This window comes from Giraffa tippelskirchi, chromosome 2 (assembly GCF_054371585.1).
Source record: "Giraffa tippelskirchi isolate mGirTip1 chromosome 2, T2T-mGirTip1v1.2.pri, whole genome shotgun sequence".
NCBI classification, from domain to species: domain Eukaryota; kingdom Metazoa; phylum Chordata; class Mammalia; order Artiodactyla; family Giraffidae; genus Giraffa; species Giraffa tippelskirchi.
Window position 1 is genome coordinate 87,740,334 of NC_137276.1, and position 17,517 is coordinate 87,757,850.

The 17,517-nt window shown below is 39.6% G+C and overlaps 1 long non-coding RNA gene across 2 annotated transcripts in view; it reads right to left on the reverse strand.

Moving 5' to 3' along the window:
- The window catches only part of LOC145539811 (uncharacterized), a 121,676-nt gene that overhangs the window by 82,459 nt on the left and 21,700 nt on the right, over positions 1–17,517 (reverse strand). Inside the window, exons 2-3 of one of the 2 annotated variants that reach the window (XR_014077969.1) lie at positions 9,661–9,786; positions 6,178–6,252 (exon numbers count right to left, since the gene is read on the reverse strand). This is a non-coding gene — a long non-coding RNA (uncharacterized LOC145539811). The remainder of the gene's footprint in view (positions 1–6,177; positions 6,253–9,660; positions 9,787–17,517) is intronic. The other variant, XR_014077968.1, reaches the window with a different exon arrangement.

Here is a 17,517-nt window from a genome sequence, read left to right on the forward strand (position 1 = left end):
GACTGGAAAAGGTCAGTTTTCATTCCAATCCCAAAGAAAAGCAATGCCAAAGAATGCTCAAACTACCACACAATTGCACTCATCTCACGTGCTAGTAAAGTAATGCTCAAAATTCTCCAAGTCAGAATTCAACAGTACGTGAACTGTGAACTTCCAGATATTCAAACTGGATTTAGAAAAGGCAGAGGAACAAGAGATCAAATTGCCAACATCAGCTGGATCATCGAAAAAGCATAAGAGGTCCAGTAAAATCTCTATTTCTGCCTATTGACTATGCCAAAGCCTTTGACTGTGTGACTCACAAAAAACTCTGGAAAATTCTGAAAGAGATGGGAATACCAGACCATCTGACTTGCTTCTTGAGAAATCTGTATGCAGGTCAGGAAGCAATAGTTAGAACTGGACATGGAATAACAGACCGGTTCCAAATAGGAAAAGGCGTACGTTAAGGCTGTAAATTGTCCCCTTGCTTATTTAACTTTTATGCAGAGTACATCATGAGAAATGCCGGGGTGGATGAAGCACAAGCTGGAATCAAGATTGCCAGGAGAAATATCAATAATCTCAGATATGCAGATGACACCACCCTTATGGCAGAAAGTGAAGAAGAACTAAAGAGCCTCTTGACGAAAGTGAAAGAGGAGAGTGAAAAAGTTGGCTTAAAGCTCAACTTTCAGAAAACTAAGATCATGGCATTCAGTCCCATCTCTTCATGGCAAAGAGATGGGGAAACAATGGAAACTGTGACAGACTATTTTTGGGGGCTCCAAAATCACTGGAGATGGTGACTGAAGCCATGAAATTAAAAGATACTTTCTGCTTGGAAGAAAAGTTATGACCAACCTCGATAGCATATTAAAATGCAGAGACATTACTTTGCCAACAAATGTCTGTCTCATCAAGGCTATGCTTTTTCCAGTGGTCATGTATGGATGTGATAGTTGGACGGTGAAGAAAGTTGAGTGCCGAAGAATTGATGCTTTTGAACTGTGGTGTTGGAGAAGACTCTTGAGAGTCCCTTGGACTGCAAGGAGATCCAACCAGTCCATCTTAAAGGAGATCAGTCCTGGGTGTTCATTGGAAGGACCGATGTTAAAGCTGAAACTCCAATACTTTGGCCACCTGATGCAAACAGCTGACTAATTGGAAAGACCCTGATGCTGGGAAACATTGAAGGCAGGAGGAGAAGGGAATGACAGAGGATGAGCTGGTTGGATGGCATCACCAACTCAATGGACATGAGTTTGAGTAAACTCCAGGTGTTGGTGACGGACAGTGAGGCCCAACGTACTGCAGTCCATGGTATGCAAAGAGTCAGACACAACTGAGCAACTGAACTGAACTGAAATGATCTGTTTTATATATGGTAATGTACATTTCCATGTTACTGTGTCCATATCTCTCATCCTCTCTTCCCCCCACCATGTCCATAAGTGTGTTCTCTATATCTGTTTCTCCACAGCTACAAAATAGTTTTTAACAAATGGTTTTCTTCAGTTCTCTCTACAATGTAACTGACTGATAATTATCCATGATTATTTCTGGATATGGTTGGTTTCAATGAGAGATAAGGTCCAAAGAACAGGTCATTCTACATGAGAACTACACAGACAACTGTCTTATGGGGAACAAAACAGATAAAGACTCAGTGAAATATAATAAAACAAGTACTGAATATTTACACACAAAGGCTACTCTTACTCTTCTTTTTAAAGTGTTTGGATAGAGCAGCCCTTGTCATACAAAGATTGCCATTTCAGATTCTGAATAAATCCTATGCCTGTGGTTAAGGATTTCTGTCTGCAGAAGGAAGTAGTAGGTTTTGATTGCACAAGCTCATGCTTGAAATGGGTATGATTTGGATCATTCTAGAAAGATGAAATTGAAAATTTGAAGGAGTCAAAAATGGCTCATCTACAGAGAGGGGTCGACTTGAGTCACCTACTCCTTTTCAGTGAGTAAGAGGTAAATGGACCCATATATATGCACAAAAATTTTTACTGGGTATTTGGCCTGGGAGCTTCCCTGGTGGCTCAGTTGGTAAAGAATCTGCCTGCAATGCATGAAACCTGGGTTCGATCTCTGGGTTTGGAAAATCCACTGGAGAAGGAAAAGTCTACCCACTCCAGTATTCTGGCCTGGAGAATTCCATGGACTGTATAGTTCCATGGGGTCACAAAGAGTCAGACATGACTGAGCAACTTTCACTTCACTTCACTGGCCTGGGAGACTCACTTAAAGAACCCCACTCTCTGGTGCAGTCAGAGGGAGTGAGGGCTTGGTCCTTCCTTCCACAGGACATTGGCCTGTGAACTTCTCTCCAATTTTCTATAGTGTAGAACACTTTTTAGCAGTCTTTTATGAACTTTTAATTACAAGGCAACACACACACAAGACTGACTCTCTTACCACACTGGCGATGAGACTTGGAACCAAACTGATTTCAAGAAAAAATAATACAAATATCCTGTGCCCAAATTTTGTGAAGCAATTTAATTTCCAAATTATCTGTCTCATTTCCAGTTCCTACTATGAAACTTATCTGCCTAAAACCCTTGGAAGTTACATCTACTCTTTCCCTCTCCATCCAAGTCTGACAAAATCAGGGTATGGCACCACTGGGGCCAGGCACTCAGCCCCTCTAAACTGTCTCTGTGATAACAGTACCTACTTAAAGCATTATTTGCAACATTAAAATTTGATCATTTTTAGCACAGTGTATGGTACACACTGAATGATTTGTGTGTATTAATATTACCACAGCCATATTCAATTGAATGTTGATAGTTCAGATATTCTCATACCCACAGTGGAATATTAATATACGAAGAAAACCGGACCTTATTCACACACCAGTATCTTGTTTGTTTGTCTCCATTTCTACAGATATAAACTCACTTTTTAGAGGACAAAAGAGTTTGAAGTTGCTAAATTTGAGTATTTTCTGCTTTTGCTTTGGTCAAAGGATAAGCAGAAAACACTATGATTTCAAAGCTCAAATTCCAGAACAAAGTTCTAAACTATTTATATAGGATAAATAAACTTGTCTCCAGCTCACAACTTATCAAATATATTTAACGTTGTAAGAGAGGAGAGAAAGATGAAGGATGAGCTATGTGTCTCTTTTCAGTCTCATCCTCTGTGATTTGGGCGTTGGGCTCAGAAGCCAGTAAAACTGATAAAGAAGAGAACATATAGGCATTTTGACACAAGTGAAGTTGATTTAGAGACAAAGTTTATCCTTACCATTTATAGATGATTTGAGGCTCTTCTAGCACTCTGAAAATTAGAGGCTTTGAATTGCAAGGAGAGATAAGAAAGCCTTCCTCAGTGATCAATGCAAAGAAATAGAGGAAAACAATAGAATGGGAAAGACTAGAGATCTCTTCAAGAAAATTAGAGATGCCAAGGGAATATTTCATGCAAAGATGGGCTCAATAAAGGACAGAAATGGTAGGGACCTAACAGAAGCAGAAGATGTTAAGAAGAGGTGGCAAGAATACACAGAAAAACCATACAAAAAAGGTCTCCATGACCCAGATAATCACGATGGTGTGATCACTCACCTAGAGCCAGACATCCTGAAATGTGAAGTCAAGAGGGCCTTAGGAAGCATCACTACGAACAAAGCTGGTGGAGGTGATGGAATTCCAATTGAGCTATTTCAAATCCTAAAAGATGATGCTGTGAAAGTGCTGCACTCAATATGCCAGCAAATTTGGAAAACTCAGCATTGGCCACAGGACTAGAAAAGCTCAGTTTTCATTCCAATTCCAAAGAAAGGCAATGCCAAAGAATGCTCAAACTACCACACAATTGCACTCATCTCACATGCTAGTAAAGTAATGCTTAAAATTCTCCAAGCCAGGCTTCAGCAATACGTGATCATGAACTTCCAAGATGTTCAAGCTGGATTTAGAAAAGGCAGAGAAACCAGAGATCACATTGCCAACATCTGCTGGATCATCGAAAAAACAAGAGAGTTCCAGAAAAACATCTATTTCTGCTTTATTGACTATGCCAAAGCCTTTGACTGTGTGGATCACAATAAACTGTGGAAAATTCTGAAAGAGATGGGAATACCAGACCACCTGACCTGCCTCTTGAGAAATCTGTATGCAGGTCAGGAAGCAATAGTTAGAACTGGACATGGAACAACAGACTGGCTCCAAATAGGAAAAGGAGTACGTCAAGGCTGTATATTGTCACCTTGCTTATTTAACTTATATGCAGAGTACATCATGAGAATCGCTGGGCTGGAGGAAACACAAGCTGGAATCAAGATTGCCAGGAGAAATATAAATAACCTCAGATATGCACATGACACCACCCTTATGGCAGAAAGTGAAAAGGAACTAAAAAGCCTCTGGATGAAAGTGAAAGACGAGAGTGAAAAAGTTGGCTTAAAGCTCAACGTTCAGAAAACTAAGATCATGGCATCTGGTCCCATCACTTCATGGGAAATAGATGGTGAAACAGTGGAAACAGGACTGACTTTATTTTTCTGGGCTCCAAAATCACTGCTGATGGTGATTGCAGTCATGAAATAAAAGACGCTTACTCCTTGGAAGGAAGGTTATGACCAACCTAGATAGCATATTTAAAAGCAGAGACATTACTTTGCCAACAAAGGTCCGTGTAGTCAAGGCTATGGTTTTTTCAGTGGTCATGTATGGATGTGAGACTTGGACGGTGAAGAAAGCTGAGTGCCGAAGAATTGATGCTTTTGAACTGTGGTGTTGGAGAAGACTCTTGAGAGTCCCTTGGACTGCAAGGAGTTCCAACCAGCCCATCCTAAAGTAGATCAGTCCTTGGTGTTCATTGGAAGGACTGATGTTGAAGCTGAACCTCCAATACTTTTTGCCATCTCATGCGAAGAGTTGACTCACTGGAAAAGACTCTAATGCTGGGAAGGATTGGGGGCAGGAGAAGGGGACGACAAAGGATAAGATGGTTGGATGGCATCACCGACTCGATGGACATGGGTTTGGGTAAACTCCGGGAGTTGGTGATGTACAGGGAGGCCTGGTGTGCTGCGATTCATGGGGTCACAAGGAGTCAGACACGACTGAGTGACTGAACTGAAGTGAACTGAACTTGTTGGTATGTGTGTTTTATTTTCTGAATGTGAAACTTCCAAGAAGTAGCATTAACCTTGATGCCTCATTTTTTTGTTACTTAATATGTGAACATGTCGGATTCACATATGATCCCCAATTTATCAGCAAGTGAATACATTTGATATGATGCAAATGAAATTTTCAATTGCTTTACAGCAGCAATCCCACGTGCAAAATCTGCAGGGCAGTTATCAGTACTCAAACTACTAGATGACTAGAAAAAATTTTGGTTTAGATTAGTTTGTTTTAGTTTGAATTCCACAGTTTATAAGCCAAGTGTCTACTGAATGACTGTCTAAAGGTAATTCCTACTTGTAAGCAAAAGAGTTACCTTTGCTGTTGTGCAGGTATTATGAACACTGGTAGAACAGCACTGCTTTCTTGGTTTTTATGTGAGAAAAAAAATGCTGGAATCAATATGGTTACAACTGCACACATGTCTTGTGACATTGATACAGCCTGGAGATGCAACTGTCTGGAATTTAATTTTGCTATCACATGAGTAATTGTCATAGATTATTTCTTCATGAATGTGTATGTGTCAGATACATGTGACCACCCCACACCATCAACACTAGCTTAAAATGTTTGAAGTCATCAAAGCAGACCTTCCTTAGCTTCTTACTAATCTACAAACAACTTATCTGAATTCACATTCATACTTCCTTTTTTTCCCCTCCTTATCACAAAGAAAGAGGTACCTGCCTTTCCTCCCATCAAAAAGGCAACCAGATGTCCATCAACAGATGAATGGATAAAGAAGTTGTGTTACATATACACAATGGAATATTACTCAGCCATAAAAAGGAACACCTTTGAGTCAGTTCTAATGAGGTGGATAAACCTAGAACCTATTATATAGAGTGAAGTAAGTCAGAAAGAGAAAGATAAATGTCATATTCTAACGCATATATACGGAATCTAGAAAAATGGTACTGAAGAATCTATTTACAGAGCAGCAATGGAGAAACAGACATAGAGAATAGACTTATGTACATGGGAAGAGGGGAGGAGAGGGTAAGATGTATGGAATGAGTAACATGGAAACTTACATTACCATATGTAAAATAGATCGCCAGTGGGAATTTGCTGTATGGCTCAGGAAACTCAAACTCAGGGGCTCTGTATCAACCTAGAGGGGTGGGATGGGGAGAGAGATGGGAGGGAGGTTCAAAAGGGAGGGGATATATGTATACCTATGGCTGATTCATATTGAGATTTGACAGAGAACAACAAAATTCTGTAAAGCAATTATCCGTCACTAAAAAATAAATTAATTTTTAAAAAGGCAACCAAACCATTGGTTTATATATGCCTTCATCCTCCCAAAGCACCGTCCCCAATCAATTAGCTCCTTTCTCTTCATCTCCAACCTCTCTCCCTACAGCAGAGTGTTACTCTTTTGAGTTAGCAGAATTAAACATAATCTGAGAATTTTTTAAAAGGACAAATTTATGAGCCCCACCCTAGACCTACCTAATCACAAACTCTGGAGTTGGGGCCCATCAGTCTGTGTTTCAACAAAATCAAGGTAATTTAGTTGTCGCTAGAGTGTGAGAAGTACTAGATTTTTCTATACATTAGAATCACTTGGGAGCTTTCAATAAACTATTGCTGCTTTGTCCGATCCCCAGAGATTGATTTCATTCATCTAAGGTATATCCTGTGCACTGGATTTCTTTTAATAGAATTTTTAAGAACAGTTTAAGGTTCACAGCACAGAGATCTTTCCATATACTTTTGCCCCCACATACACAGAGGCCCTGTAATTTTTAAAAGCTCTCCAGGTGATCCTCATGTGTAGTGACATTTGGGAACCACTCCCAAGAATATTTTTCTTATTAGTATTTAAACATGCTCATGATTCTCTTATTTTTCCTCACATTTCCCTCAATCACATAGCTTCCTCTAGCTTTAACATTTGTATTGTTGGTCTTTTATATCTAAGCTTGATTCTTCTTTTTAAAATATTTTTTTTTATTTATTTGATTGTGTCAAGTCTTAGTTGCAGCATGTGGGATCTTAGGTTGTGGCATGCAAACTTTAATTTGCAGCGTGTGGGATCTAGTTCCCTGATTAGGGATCAAACCTAGGCCCCCTGCATTGGAAGCATAGATTCTTAGCCATTGGACCACCAGGTGAGTTCTAAGCTTGATTATTCTCTACTTTCCTTCTCTACTTCCTATTTACCACCCAGATCACTGATTTTTCTCCCATACCCACCATTCCCTCCTTATTTGACCAAGGGACTCTTTTTTTAAACCTTATCTTATTGGACTTTTCTAGGGCATTTGGTGTTGCTGACAATTCCTTCTTGAACTTTTCTTGTTCACTGGTTTCCACAGAAGCTGATCTCTGGGGTTGATTCCCCAGTTCTTCCCACTCATTCTCAGTCTCTATTAGATCTTCCCTTGTGCTCATCCCTTATATGTTGATGTTCTTCAAGTTTGCATCCCAGGCTCTCTTCTGATCTATCTATCTTAGCAAGAAAGTCAGAGGTACATGGCAAAATTTTTAACTTGTTTTATTAATGAATAGCATGTGAATAGTTTAAAAAGCCAGCCACTACTAAAAAACAAAATCTTAGAAGTCCCCATTTTCTCATAAAAACAAACACACTTGCTGGGGTTTTTATTCAGAAGTCCATTGAATCCACAGATCAATCTTTGAAAACTGACATTTTCACAATACTAAACATCCACTCTGAGAAATAGCACCTTTCTCTTTTATGTAGGTCTTTAATTTCTATCATCAAAGTTTTGTAGTTAGCAGAGTAGAGGTCTTACATATTTTTCATTACTTTTAACTTGATATTTGATGTTTTATGCTTATGCACATGGCATATATTAAATTATATTTTTTAATTTTTGTTTCTAGTCTATGGAAATAAAATTGATTTTGTTCATACTGACTTTCATACTATGACTTTGCTAAATTCACTTATTAGTTCTTGTAGTTTCTTTGTAGAGTCTTTTGGATTTTTTTGTGCACACAATCATCATATGCAAATAAAAATAAGTGTAATTTTACATTTTCAATTTTATTTTTTTTCTCTTTTTCTTGCTTTCTTTGAACTTGATAAAACCTCTAGTATAATGGTAAATAAACATATTATCAGGAGATTTCTTTTTTCCCAACTTTCTTTAAGGGGAAACCTTTTGATAGTTCACCTTTATATATGTTGTTGCTGCTGCCGCTGCTGCTAAGTCACTTCAGTCGTGTCCGACTTTGTGCGACCCCATAGACGGCAGCCCACCAGGCTCCCCTGTCCCTGGGATTCTCCAGGTAAGAACACTGGAGTGGGTTGCCTTTCCTTTGCCAGTGTAGGAAAGTGAAAAGTGAAAGTGAAGTCGTTCAGTTGTGTCTGACTCTTAGCAACCCCATAGACTGCAGCCTACCAGGCTCCTCCATCCATGGGATATTCCAGGCAAGAGTACTGGAGTGGGTTGCCATTGCTTTCTGCATATATATGTTGTTAGCTCTAGGTTTTTGATAGATACTCTTAATCTAAGTAAGTTTAATTCTATTCCTAAATTGCTGAGATTTTTACCTACTTTGCTATTGCTGTTCAGTTGCTCAGTCGCATCCGACTCTTTGCGACCCCATGGACTGCAGCATGCTAGGCTTTCCTGTTCTTCACTATCTCCCAGAGTCTGCTCAAACTCATGCCCATTGAGTCAGTAATGCCATCCAGCCATCTCATCCTCTGTTGCTCCCTTCTCCTCCTGTTCTCAGTCTTTCTCAGTATCAGGGTGTTTTCCAATGAGTCAGCTCTTTGCATCAGGTGGCCAAAATATTGGAGCTTCAGCTTCAGCATCACTACTTCCAATGAATATTTAGGGGTGATTTCCTTTAGGATTGACTTGTTTGATCTCCTTGCTGTCCAAGGGACTCTTAAGAGTCTTCTCCAGCACTGCAGTTTGAAAACATCAGTTCTTTGGCACTCAACCCTCTTTATGTTTCAACTCTCACATCTGTACATGACCACTGGAGAAGCCATAGCTTTTCCAACTTACATTTATTTAATTTTTATGCATCTAGTCATAAGGTCACATGGTTTTTCTTCTTATCCTAATAAGCTGGTGAATTACATTGATTGATTTTGAACTATTTAGCTAAACTTGTAGTCCTAAAATATCAATCATATTTCCATACCCCACTTGATCATAATGTTTAGTTCATCTGTTTTTGCTGGTGAGTATTAATTGATAGTCTGTTAAGATATTTATATCTATATAAATAAATATATAGATATATTTATAAATAAATATATATCTATATAAATATATAATAAATATATATTATATATAAATATATTATTATATTATTATATATATTATAAATATATAATAAATATATATCTATATAAATATCTATATCTATGTTCATGAGTGACTTTAGTCTATAATTCTCTCCCCTTACAATATTCTTGTTAAGTTTTGGAGCTAGGGTTAATGTGACCCAATGCTATGCTGATAAATGTTGTCATTGGCTTTCCAGGGGAAATAAAAGGCCTTGATTTATAGTGATTGATGCTTACCTTGGTGAACATACTCCCATTACAGTTGATTTCAGTCTACCAATGCCATGTCATTGAATAAAGATTCAGAAATAGATGCTCACAATAGGTCCTTGTTAGCTGGCTCCAGTATAACACTACTCTGAACTAAAAAAAAAAAAAGAAAAAAAAAGTTGGAATTTGTTCTTACATTTTGAAAGAATTGGTCTACTATTTTTACTTCCTCTTTAAATTTTTGTTGACATTTATGTGGCTTTAATTAGTGAGTCTGAACACTGATCCTATCACTCCTGAAATAGGTATAACTTTTTCTTAATGCAAGACATTTTATTTTCTTTCTCTACAAAGAGTAAATCTTCAATTGCACTGTATCTTTCAAGAAAAGCTATTATTTAAAATTAAGTGCCATATTCCAGGAAAAAGAAAAGCAAATGAAGCAAAGAGCAAAAAGAACTTTGTGATTCTGCTGACAAGTACATCTGTAGTTAGCTAAAAAATTACCAGTGGATTCGTCAAATGGTATTGAAGGAAGATTTATGCTAATAAAGGCTCACTTTTTCTTATGCTAAGATATTAGTTTACTCAGTGGTTCACTTTCTCTTTAGCTAAAACATTAGATAAATCATGTTGGGAAAATAAAACCCAGAGGCAGAAACTAATTGGAAATGTAGCTTTTAGATAATGAAGCACTTATGCATACATTTTGGGGACTCATTAAGTTTTAGTATGGGGAAGTTTTCACATAACTCATGTAAAAAATGCATAGTTGTTGAGACATATAACAGCCAAAATCTCAGTAAAATAGGAATTTAGCATTTTACTTCATCAAACATTCCATAAAAATTTTGACTAAATTCTAGGGGTCCAAAGATAAAACAATGAACAAAGCTTTGGGGGAGACACATATTTAAACAAATATATTTAAACCCAATATAACTCTACCAGGTGATAAGGGCAATTAAAGAACTTTATATTAAGTACTGGACTGGAAAAGATCAGTTCTCATTCTAATCCTGAAGAAAGGCAATGCCAAATAATGTTCAAACTACTGCACAATTGCACTCATCTCACACTGTAGCAAAGTAATGTTCAAAATTCCTCAAGCCAGGCTTCAACAGTACATGAGCTGTGAATTTCCAGATGTTCAAGCTGGATTTAGAAAAGGCAGAGGAACCAGAGATCAAATTGCCAACATCCACTGGATCATCGAACAAGTGTAAGAGTTCCAGAAAAACATCTACTTCTGCTTTATTGACTACACCAAAGCCTTTGACAGTGTGGATCACAACAAATTGTGGAAAATTTTTCAAGAGATGGGAATAACAGACCACCTTACCAGTCTCCTGAGAAATCTGTATGTAGGTCCAAAAGCAACAGTCAGAACTGGACATGGAACAACAGACTGGTTCCAAATTGGGAAAGGAGTACGTCAAGGCTGTATATGTCACCCGGCTTATTTAACTTATATGCAGAGTACATCATGAGAAATGCCAGGCTGGATGAAGCACAAGCTGGAATCAAGATTGCCAGGAGAAATATCAATAACCTCAGATATGCAGATGACACCACCCTTATGGCAGAAAACGAAGAACTAAAGAGTCTCTTATTGAAAGTGAAAGAGGAGAGTGAAAAAGTTCACTTAAAACTCAACATTCAGAAAACTAAGATCATGGCATTCAGTCCCATCACTTCATGGCAAATAGATGGGGAAACAATGGAAACAGTGACAGACTTTATTTTGGGGGGCTCCAAAATCACTGGTGATGGTGACTGCAGCCACAGAATTAAAGTATGCTTGCTCCTGTAAGAAAAGTTATGACCAACCCACACAGCTTATTAAAAAGTAGAGACATTACTTTGCCAACAAATGTCCATCTAGTCAAAGGTATGATTTTTTCAAGTGGTCATGTATGGATGTGAGAGTTGGGCTATAAAGAAAGCTGAGTGCCAAAGAATTGATGCTTTTGAACTGTGATGTTGGAGAAGACTCTTGCGAGTCCCTTGGACTGCAAGGACATCCAACCAGTCCATCCTAAAGGAGATCAGTCCTGGGTGTTCATTGGAAGGACTGATGTTGAGGCTGAAACTCCAATACTTTAGCCACCTGATGTGAAGAATAGATTCATTGGAAAAGACCCTGATGCTGGGCAAGATTGAAGGCAGGAGGAGAAGGGGACAACAGAGGCTAAGATGGTTGGATGGCATGAACGACTGGACATAAGTTGGAATAAGCTCTGGGAGCTGGTGATGGACAGGGAAGCCTGTGTGCTGCAGTTCATGGGTTTACAGAGTGGCACACAACTGAGTGACTGAACTGAACTGATATTCAGTACTACAGAGAGAGCAATACTTTTTTCTAGGTAAGAGACTGAGTCTACTAAAGGTGTTATAGTCTTTTTGTCTCTCCCTCCCTTCTTATCTCCCCCTCTCTCTCTGCCTTCCTCCTCCTTGCTTTCCCCCTCCCATAGATTTATTTTCAAGATCAATTTGAAAAAGGGTCAAAGTATTCCTTCAGTATATCTTCCCTGGTGGCACAGTGGTAAAGAACCTCCCCTGTAGGATGAAATGGAAACCCACTCCATTATTCTTGCCTGGAGAATTCCAAGGGGAATTCTCCTCTGAGAGGAGCTAGGTAGGTCACAGTCCAGGGGGTCACAAAGAGCTGGAGAGTTGGAGAAGACTGAACCACTGAACACATTCCTTCAGTAAACCAGAGGAAGTCACTTTTAAGTCCTATGGTTTGTAAAAAGATTTGCTCAGCCCAAAGGAACAGGAATTCACTCCCAGAAGCATCACTATGGGCACAGAGCTATTCAGCACAAGTAAGCACATTTATGGTTAATGAGTGCCATTCTCATAGGAAAGAGAAGTCTGATATCTGAGGGTTAAGAAATTTTACTCATGGTGAAAATAAATGAATCAATCCCAAACTGTCCAGGAAAAGTCTTGCTTGTTGATTAGGATAGGTTTCATCATATCTTTAAGTATGACAACTGTTTAAAGAGTTGTTGAGGGGGTGGTCCTAAGATGGCAGAGGAATAGGACAGGGAGACCACTTTCTCCCCCACAAATTCATCGAAAGAACATTTGACCACTGAGCAGATTCCACAAAGCAACTTCTGAACGCTGGCAGAGGACATCAGGCACCCAGAAAGGCAGCCCATTGTCTTTGAAAGGAGGTAGGACAAAATATAAAAGATAAAAAGAGAGACAAAAGAGGTAGGGACAGAGATCCATTCCGGGAAGGGAGTCTTAAAAGAGGAGACGTTTCCAAACACCAGGAAACACTCTCACCAGCGGGTCTGTGGGGAGTTTTGGAATCTCAGAGGGCAACATAACGAGGAGGAAAAATAAATAAATAAATAAAACCCACAGATTACATGCCTAACGGCCACTCTCAGCACTCGTATATGCCACTAGCAAGCTGGGGCTGAACAGGGAGGCGTGGGCTGCATTGCTGAGGGTAAGGACCAGGCCTGAATACCCGGAGGGCAATGTGAGGGAAGTACATGAGATAGCAACCCAAACTGTGGGATAGCCAGAGAGAAAGAGGGAAAAAAAGAGAGAGATAGAGAGATAGAGAACTATCCTACGAAAAGCCCTAACCTAAGGCACTGCCAGACCCGCTCACAGAACAAAGGACTGAGCAAATACCAGAGGAGAGCTAGCAGGCTTTGGACCAGCCCATCCCCTACCGGAGACAGGGAAGCAGGTGTGGGGGCGGGGGGGAGGGGTAGCCAGAGCCGGAAAGGGGCAATCTCTGCCCCAGAGAGGCATCCTCTACCAAACTGCAAGCAGGCTCCCAGTCGCTAATCAAGACTTCCTGGGATTCTGGACGGTTGACATACACCGGGAGGGTCGCAGCCAGAGATCAGCTCCCCAGAAGAGACACACGGCACACCTGAGACAGGCACGCCCGCTGCCACCCAGGAAACTGAGCAGCTGGGACAAGGAGGTGATAAGATGCACTCCCCACCTGGGGAGACTGCACTCACCAAGCACCTGGTTGCCTGAGCTGCTCGGACCTGGGAAGGGCATAAAACGCAGGCCCAACCAAGACTACGCCTTTGTGGAGTACCTGAGAACCTGAACCTAAGTGGCTTAGACCTGGGAAGTGCATGCAACCCAGGGCCCGCCTCAGAGGGAGGAACACTGCAAATAAATATTGCTGGCATGTGTGGGTAGTGCTCGCAGTGTCTCGGCCACACAGGGCTTGCCACCGCTCACAGTGCGTGTGCTTTCCCAGTCTACACTTCTCAGGCTCTAGGTTGCTCTGCCGCGGAACTGTCTGAGGCGGGTCCTGAGCCTAAACAAGCGACTACCTTCGCTCCTTTGTGTCAGGGCAGAAATTAGACACTGAAGAGGCCAGCAAACAGAAGAAGCTCAAATAAACAGAGGGAACTGCTTTGGAAGTAACAGGTGCAACAGATTCAAACCCTGTAGTTGTCACCAACTACATTGGAAGGGGCCTATAGATTTTGAGAAGTATAAGCCAGATCAAGGAACTATCTGAAAATGAACTGACCCCACACTGCCCACAGCAGCTCCAGAAAAAGTTCCTAGATATATTTTTACTATTATACTTTTATAAATTTTTTTTAATTTTTTAAGTTCTCTATTACTCCTTTAATTTTAATTTTTATAACCTACTATTACCTTGCAAAAAAAAACACCCTGTTTTCAAAGCAAACTTCATATATATATTTTATACTTTTTATGACTTTGTTTTGTTTTTTAATATTGTATTTTTGAGAGTCTAACCTCCACTCTAGATTTTTCATCTTTGCTTTTTGGTATTTGCTATCAATTTCGTACCTTTAAGAACACAATCTTAGTACCCATTCTTACTTGGGAGTGTGATTACTGGCTTGATTGCTCTCTCCTCCTTTTAACTCTCCTTTTTCTCCACCAGGTCACCTCTATCTCCTCCCTCCCCCTTCTCTTCTCTTCCCAACTCTGTGAATCTCTTTGTGGGTTCCAGGCTGTGGAGAACATTTAGGGAACTGATTACTGGATAGATCTGTCTCTATCTTTTTGATTCCCCCTTTTCTCCTCCTGGACACTGCTGTCTCCTTCCTTCCTCTTCTCTTCTCTGTGTAACTCCGTGAAACTCTCTGAGGGGTCCAGACTGTGGAGAGCACATAAGGAATTGGCTAGCTTGTTCTTGCCTATTTTGATTCCCCCTATTCTCTTCCTGGTCACTTCTATGTCCCTCCTCCCTCTTCTCCTCTCCACGTAACTCTGTGAACCTCTCCGGGTGTCCCTCACTATGGAGAAGCTTTTCATCATTAACCTAGATGTTTTATCGTTGGTGCTGTATAGATGGAGAAGTCTTGAGGCTACTGTAAGACTAAGACTGAAAACCAGAGGCAGGAGGCTTAAGTCCAAAACCTGAGAACACCAGAGAACTCCTGACTCCAGGGAACATTAATTGATAAGAGCTCATCCAAAAGCCTCCATATCTACACTGAAACCAAGCACCACTCAAGAGCCAACAAGTTCCAGAGCAAGACATACCACACAAATTCTCCAGCAACACAGGAACATAGCCCTGAGCTTCAATATATAGGCTGCCCAAAGTCACACCAAACCCACAGACACCTAAAACTCACTACTGGACACTTCATTGCACTCCATAGAGAAGAAATCCAGCTCCACCCACCAGAACACTGACACAAACTTCCCTAACCAGGAAACCTTGACAAGCCACCCGTCTAACCCTACCCACAGTGAGGAACCTCCCCAATAAAGAGGAACCACAAACTGCCAGAATACAGAAAGGCCACCCCAAACACAGCAATCTAAACAAGATGAAAAAGCAAGAAATACTCAGCATGTAAAGGAACATGATAAATGCCCACCAAACCATACAAAAGAGGAGGAGATAGGGAGTCTACCCGAAAAAGAATTCAGAATAATGATAGCGAAAATTATCCAAAATCTTGAAAACAAAATGGAGTTACAGATAAACAGCCAGGAGACAAGGATTGAGAAGATGAAAGAAATGTTTAACAAGGACATAGAAGAAATAAAAAAGAGTCAATCAATAATGAATAATGCAATAAATGAGATCAAAAACACTCTGGAGGGAACCAACAGTAGAATAATGGAGGCAGAAGATAGGATAAGTGAGGTAGAAGACAGAATGATAGAAATAAATGAAGCAGAGAGGAAAAAAGAAAAAAGAATTACAAGAAATGAGGACAACCTCAGAGACCTCTGGGACAATGTTAAATGCACCAACATACTAATCATAGGAGTCCCAGAAGAAGAAGACAAAAAGAAAGACCATGAGAAAATACTGGAGGAGATAATAGTTGAAAACTTCCCTAAAGTGGGGAAGGAAATAGTCACCTAAGTCCAAGAAACCCAGAGAGTCTCAAACAGGATAAACCCAAAGCAAAACACTCCAAGACACATACTAATCAAACTGATAAAAATCAAACACAAAGAACAAATATTAAAAGCAGCAAGGGAAAAGCAACAATAGAGGCTTACCTCAAGAAACAAGAAAAAAGTCAAATAAATAACCTAACTCTACACCTAAAGCAACTAGAAAAGAAAGAAATGAAGAACCCCAGGGTTAGTAGAAGGAAAGAAATCTTAAAAATTAGGGCAGAAATAAACGCAAAAGAAACAAAAGAGACCATAGCAAAAATCACCAAAGCTAAAAGCTGGTTCTTTGAGAAGATAAATAAAATTGACAAACCATTAGCCAGACCCATCAAGAAACAAAGGGAGAAGAATCAAATCAACAAAATTAGAAATGAAAATGGAGAAATCACAACAGACAACACAGAAATACAAAGGATCATAAGAAACTACTATCAGCAACTATATGACAATAAAATGGACAACTGGGAAGAAATGGACAAATTCTTAGAAAAGTATAACTTTCCAAAACTGAACCAGGAAGAAATAAAAAATCTTAACAGACCCATCACAAGCATGGAAATCGAAACTCTAATCAGAAATCTTCCAAAAAAAAAAAAGGAATCTTCCAACAAAGAAAAGCCCAGGACCAGGTGGCTTCACAGCTTAATTCTACTAAAAATTTAGAGAAGAGCTAACACCTATCCTACTCATACTCTTCCAGAAAATTGCAGAGGAAGGTAAACTTCCAAACTCATTCTTTGAGGCCACCATCACCCTAATACCAAAACCTGACAAAGATGCCACAAAAAAAGGAAACTACAGGCCAATATCACTGATGAACACAGATGCAAAATTCCTCAACAAAATTCTAGCAAACAGAATCCAACAACATATTTAAAAGATCATACATCATGACCAAGTGGGCTTTATCCCCGGGATGCAAGGATTCTTTAATATCTGCAAATCAATCAAAGTAATACACCACATAGATAAAAACCATATGATTATCTCAATAGACGCAGAGAAAGCTGTTGACAAAATTCAACATCCATTTGTGATAAAAACCCTCCTGAAAGCAGGAATAGAAGGAACATGCCTCAACATAATAAAAGCTATATATGACAAACCCACAGCAAACATTATCCCCAATGGTGAAAAATTGAAAGCATTTCCCCTAAAGTGAGGAACAAGACAAGGGTGCCCACTCTCACCACTACTATTCAACATAGTTTTGGAAGTTTTGGCCACAGCCATCAGAGCAGAAAAAGAAATAAAAGGAATCCAGATTGGAAAAGGAGAAATTAAACTCTCACTGTTTATAGATGACATGATCCTCTACATAGAAAACCCTAAAGACTCCACCAGAAAATTACTAGAGCTAATCAATGAATATAGTAAATTTGCAGGATATAAAATTAACACACAGAAATCCCTTGCATTCCTATACACTAACAATGAGAAAACAGAAAGAGAAATTAAGGAAACAATTCCATTCACCATTGC